General features: G+C 50.8%; 2 pseudogenes; both read left to right on the top strand.

The window, feature by feature from the left end:
• The first annotated feature begins 467 nt into the window (after positions 1-467).
• On the top strand, positions 468-1,558 carry LOC147367266 (spermatogenesis-associated protein 31E1-like; annotated as a pseudogene).
• A 230-nt stretch (positions 1,559-1,788) lies between these two features.
• LOC147367265 (spermatogenesis-associated protein 31E1-like) lies at positions 1,789-4,872 on the top strand (annotated as a pseudogene).
• The last annotated feature ends 978 nt before the right edge of the window (positions 4,873-5,850 follow it).

The following is a 5,850-nucleotide window of genomic DNA, read 5'->3' as shown; positions in this document are numbered from 1 at the left end:
CCACCATGACCCAGTGTGCTGATTTTCAGCTTGAAGAGATTGCCAGGAAGCACTGGAAGAGGTCCGGGACCCGACTTCACTTCTGGAAAGGTAGAGAATCTTCCCTTTCTTTTCTAGGTGGTTCTTCCTCCTAAAGCCTAAGGTGTGACCCCAGGGATACTGGCAGCCTGGGGCTGAGCTGAGAGGGGGGAGTCCTGGGGGTGGGGTATGGGACAACGTCCTGGGGTGAGGGACAGCAGGAGCATCGTGAAGTCAGCACTGGGGCCGTGCCAGACTGTGGGGTGCAGATGCCCACCCCTGCCTGCACTGCCCAGCCCTCCTTGCCCCAGGGCTCCTGGCTGCAGCTTGTTCCTCATGTCTCCTGCAGACACCTAGGGAGCTTCCGAGACGGGAGGCTTTGATCAGCTCTCGTGTAAAGATTCACCTGGTGAGGCTTGCCAACCAGTTCCTGCTGGAGCCCACCAACCATGCAAGGAAGAAGCAGCTACCACCACCTCCCCAGCTCTTCTGACCAAGTGTCCCCTATCTTGGGCTTCTACCATTTCCCCAGGCTCAGTGACCTCCTCAGTTTCCATTCCCTCACATTCATCCGAGTGCCTCTCCAACACCAGGGCCTTTATTTCCACTGGATAGCCTTTCACCCTGGCCACTTCCCCTTTCCCCTTACTTGCCAAGCCCCTCTCATGCGAGAGCCTGCCCTCCACTTCCAACACCCTCCTCTATGCCACCACCATCAGGCTCCATGCTGAGTCTCACTCAAGGTGACTCCATGGCACTCATACTGGGCACCATCCCACACAGGTCATCTCCAAACTCCCCTTAAAGATCAGCCATCTCAGGCATTGTCTGTTCAAGCAGTCCTGTATCAGCCCTGGCATGGTGGCAGGAGGCAGCCAAAGCCTGGAGCTTCTCCACCTTGAGACATTTAGAGTCCAAGCAAGAACACCTTCCCAGCAATCCACCAGAGGCCTCATTTTGGGGAGACCCAAAATAGGTAGGTAGAGGCTGGTAGCCTCTCTTTTTGTCAGTGTGGATGTCCAGAAGATGCTGGAGATACTAATCACCAGAGGGTAGAAGGCAAGATTTGGAAGGAGAAAAACAAGGAGGAGGAGGCAGGCTACCACCTAACTTCACTGGGGAAGAGGATCAAGTCACTTGGTGACAAGCAGGACACCTTGGGTCACCAAAACTTCTGGAGCATCAAAGGGAAACCGGAATAGCTGCTTGTTCCCAAGAAGCTCCGATATCCTGACACTTTGGGGGACCATCCACAGAAGACATGCAGTTATCTGTTTTGGGGTCTCCCCTTTCTGCACAGTGAGAGTCTGGTGGCTACTGTCATAGTACCTGGGTCCCTTCTTGAGTTATGCCATATCTTAACAATGACCATTCAAAGGTTGAACAATTCCAAATTTCATCTAAAGTAACATCACAACCAATATTGGCCCAGCACTTGCCTCAACTGTAGCCCAGGGTGAACCTCAAAATAAGACTCCAACCATGTCCCAAGTTGCAAGTATCACCTCTAGGTCATATGGAGCCACACACCCGTCCCTAACACTTAGCTTCAACCATGCCTCACTTTCAGCCACCACCTCAAGTTCACATGGAGACCCAGGCTCAACCACGAACCTTGACTCCAACCATGCAGCAGTTTCAACCTCCACCTCAGGTTCACATGGAGACCCAGGCCTGATCCCAAACCTGGACTCCAGTCATGGCCCAGTTTCAACCAGCACCTAAGCTCAAATGGAGACCCAGTCTCGACCCCTAACCTTGACTCCAATCATGCAGCAGTATCAACCACCACCTCAAGCTCAAATGGAGACCCAGGTCCGACCTGAAATCTGGACTCCAGCCATGTTCCAGTTTCAACCAGCACCTTACGCTCGCATGGAGATACAGGCCTGACCCCTACCTGGACTGCAACCATGTTTCAATGTCAATCACCACCTGAAGCATCCATGGAATCCCTGACCCAATCCCTATCCTTGGCTACAGCCATGCTCCAGTTTCAACCGCCACCTTGGGCTCGTATGAATACCCAAATACGACCTCTGTACTTGACAACAACCATGGCTCAGTGTCAACCACAACCACCTCGGCCTCTCATATAGACCCCAGACCATCCCCTACCCTTGACTCTAACCATATCTCCATGTCAACCACCACCAGCTTAGGCTCACATGGAGACCCAGGCCCAACCCCAACGTTTGACTCCAACGCCACCTCCTCAGGCTCACATGGAGATCCAGGCCCGACCCAAACCCTTGACTCCAAACATGCCCCAGTGTTAAGCACAACCTCAGGCACAGTTAAAGACCACTGTCCATCAATCACCCTCTCTCCAAGTCTGAACATCTTCACAACACCAGATTGGGTCCTGTGAAACATCTTGCCCTACAGTCTCAAATATGGCACAATCTTTCATCTTAAATGCAATTGAAAACCTGGGATGCCACTTTTGGTAAAAGCAACTAGAAAAAGGAAGAACTTTATCCTCTTTGGTTAAGAAATCTCAGCAAGTCTTTAGCCAGGTCACTTCTAACCTTCCGCAGGAGAACAGGTCGTCCTGGGCCCACAGCACTGTCCTCATCCTTCCTGAAGATTTGGCCAGCCCTGAGGTTTGGGAGGAACTGGAGCACCAGTTTTCCAAAAGGTTCATGCAGCAACAGTTTTGCCTGCCCTGCAGAATCCGAGCATCCCAGAAACTGATGCAGCCTTAGGATAAATTCCCAAGGTCCTCTGCAGGTCTAGGCAAAATCAGCCAGGACACAGAGAAGATGAGGTCCAAGTGCCCAGCATGAATCCCACCAGGAACAGACCTGCAATATGATGTAGGGTAGAGTGTGGGGAGGATCCTAAAAGATCTGTTCCTGATCTCAGCCAACCCTCCAGTGAATGATCCAAGAGCAAAACTGAGTCAGAAAGAGAGTTGAGCCTCAGCAGGAAACATCCAGAAGTCTCAGGAATCCTTATAGGGAGGTAGGCACAGCAGATCCACGAGAGTGAGATCCCTGTAAATGTCTACAGTTCGAGATTTGCTGATAATCTTGTTTTAGACATTCTTGGAAAGATGCATGCTCCCATGGAGACCTGAAATCCATACTCCTCTCAGGATGGGGAAGCCTCCATGAACACCTCCCTTGAGTCTCTTGTCCTCAGTCCTGATATTCAACAGGAGCTGGAAACACATGTAGTAAAGTTGAGGGTGAGGCACAGGTGGGACCTACTCTTCAAGCTCCTCAAATTCATACTTAGCTTGAAGTTGAAAAAGGTTCAAGGGTCTACCTTGAAGGCCACCTGTGGATCTGGGGACCCCTCAATAGCCCTATTAACCAAGGGCTTGGTAAAACCTCCTCAGCCCCATGCAAGAGAGAAAGTAGTAACAAGAGGGGCAAATCCCTCCCTGGAGAGGCCCCTTCCCACACCCTCACAGGTGAGTGAGGAAGCCCAGGGAGCTCTGGGAGGACCCACAGCTGGTGACATCCGTAAGGCCTCAGAGGTCCCTCTGACTGGGCAGAAAACAAGCCGCCTTCTCATGCAGCCACATACAGTTTAGTGACCAGAAACTGGCATAGTGCATCTGTCATGGTGGCTGACAAAGGCAACTTGGAGCCCAGTTCTAGTCCAGCAATGGCCAGCAGTGCACCACAGGAGGAAGCTGGGGGACGAGCCTCCCCAGAATCTTACTGTATCATGACAGCAGTGAACCTTGATGTATGTTCTGCATCTTCCAGGGAACAAGAACAAAAGCCTGTGGAAGGAGACCCTGCTGGAAAAGATACTTTGGCACCTAGTGTGTGGGTCAAATCCCTACTCATTAATATGAATTTGAAGAGTCCACAATCTCCAAGGTCCAGTAGAAACCCTTCATTGAATACAAAGTTTTTTGCCTCAAATCCAGAATATCTAAATTTTGAGGCACAGTTTCATAAGCTTGAGTTTCAAGGTCCACAGACCAGCAGAATCAGAATCGAGGTTGGGCCACCAGCATGCTCATTCAAGACTGTGAAACTGGTGTGCTCCTTCAAGATTGTGCCACAGATACACTTCTCAAAGACTGTCACTCAGATATGTTCCTTGCCGCTCTCAGGAATCTTTGTCTTGTTCCCAAACCTTGTCCAGAGGAGACAAATCCACGTCCAATTCCCAGACACTCTATGATGTTACATAGAGTGGAGGGAGCAGCCAAGGGCAGCAGGTGGTCCTGAGACAGGAGCCCAGATATAAGAGCCAGAGCAAGAGGTGTGTCCCCACTGAAGGGAGAAAGGCATATAGGAGTCCAAAACTGGACAGCATCAAAAAGGATTGGCAGAACAAATGGCTACCAGGTCCGAGGGATTAGTCACTCTGGCCAGAAAAAGGAATCAGCAGAGTCCCTAAGAAGCAAGTTTCAACAGTTAATCCTGAAGAAAGCCGCTTCAAAAAATGGATTAATCTCCTGCAGTGGATTTTCCCCAGTAAATGCAAAGAATCAGAAGGGCCCCTGCAAAAAGGCAAACCTGAAACAGCCACAGCCCAGAGCCAAGAGGCAGTCAAAAGCAAATCGACCACGGACAGCAGGGCTATTGAGGCTCAGACTCTCATGTTGGACAGATCCTAACAGAGAAGACAGTATTTCATCATGGACCTCATGCTTTGGTGTTAAATTGGTACAAAGCAGAATTCCGGGACTCATTAGGTCTACATTACTGCCACCAAAGTTTTCTCTCTGACCAAGAGCAATAAAGAGTGAGAAAAGATAGAGTGTGTTATTACCAAGTTACCCCCATGGGCTATAGCTCTCCAAAAGAGAGTAAGTGTACGAGTCCAGTCTCCCATCTCACCCAGGGAGCCAGGTCTTCTTCCAGGCAGAGCCTGGCATCATAACTCAAGACTGCAAGTATCCCAGGCTGTCCCCTCCAGAAATATGCCTCTTCTGGTCAATCAGAACATGCTTTCACAGCACTCCTGATAGGTTATCTTGCAGAGACCATTTTTTTTTTCTCATATTAGCACATCCTCTGCATGCTAATAGCTTCTTGTTAGCAGAAATATTTTTGCTTCCTGGAATAAATGTTTTTTCTTATGAGTGCTGGTGGCCTCTGTCTGTGCCCTGCTCGGGGGAAGGCAATGGATAATGGTCCACTCTTTCCAGATGCCTGCTTTGGCTTCCAGGTGGGATGGGGCCGTGGAGGGAGGTTGACCCCAGTGTGGATACTGACCTTCACCCCAATTCCTTCACTGCACCTTCAGTTACCATGATCTTAGCATTCAGAACACATCAAGGTAAACTAAACCTAAAGACCTCCCCCTTCTTTGGAACTGGCTCTGTCTTCTCCTGCTCTCTCTCTATCTAGAAATTATGAACCTGGGGGAGGGGTGCTCCACTCAGGCTCAGAAAGTGTCAGAGACAAGTTCATATGTCAGAATAAGGAGGGGCATTTGGGGGCAGTGCTGGTCCCAAGTGAGAGGTGGGAGAAATCTTGGCCTCATGTCATGGTGGGATATATGAAGCTGCCATGGAAGCCCCTCCTCTCCCAGAAGGAGCTGGAATGAGATGTGCCAGCCCTGTCACCCTATCTCTGTTTTTCTCTGCTCTGGAGCAGAGTTGAGGATGAGGCCTACACACTCTCAGCTCTGAGGATGTGTGGTGGGGAACATGGAGGCCCTTGAGGGCCAGCCCACCCCTGCCCAGAGCACCCACCTGCCCTGGGTGAATGAGCAAGGGGCATGGCTGTGTGTGCAGTCACCTCATGGTCTGAGGGTGGGACGCTGTGCCCCTAGGGTGGGATGTGGGGAAGGAGGCAGGGGGCAGAGTGCTCACTGGTAGCACAGAGACCAAGGAGCTGCTGGCATCCCTGCACC

The sequence above is a fragment of the Bos grunniens genome, chromosome 8 (genome assembly GCF_055505025.1).
Source record: "Bos grunniens cultivar Pamir isolate PY7600 chromosome 8, Bosgru_T2T1.0, whole genome shotgun sequence".
NCBI lineage: Eukaryota > Metazoa > Chordata > Mammalia > Artiodactyla > Bovidae > Bos > Bos grunniens.
The sequence above is the reverse complement of the archived record's forward strand: the minus strand, read 5'-3'. Positions and strand labels throughout refer to the sequence as shown.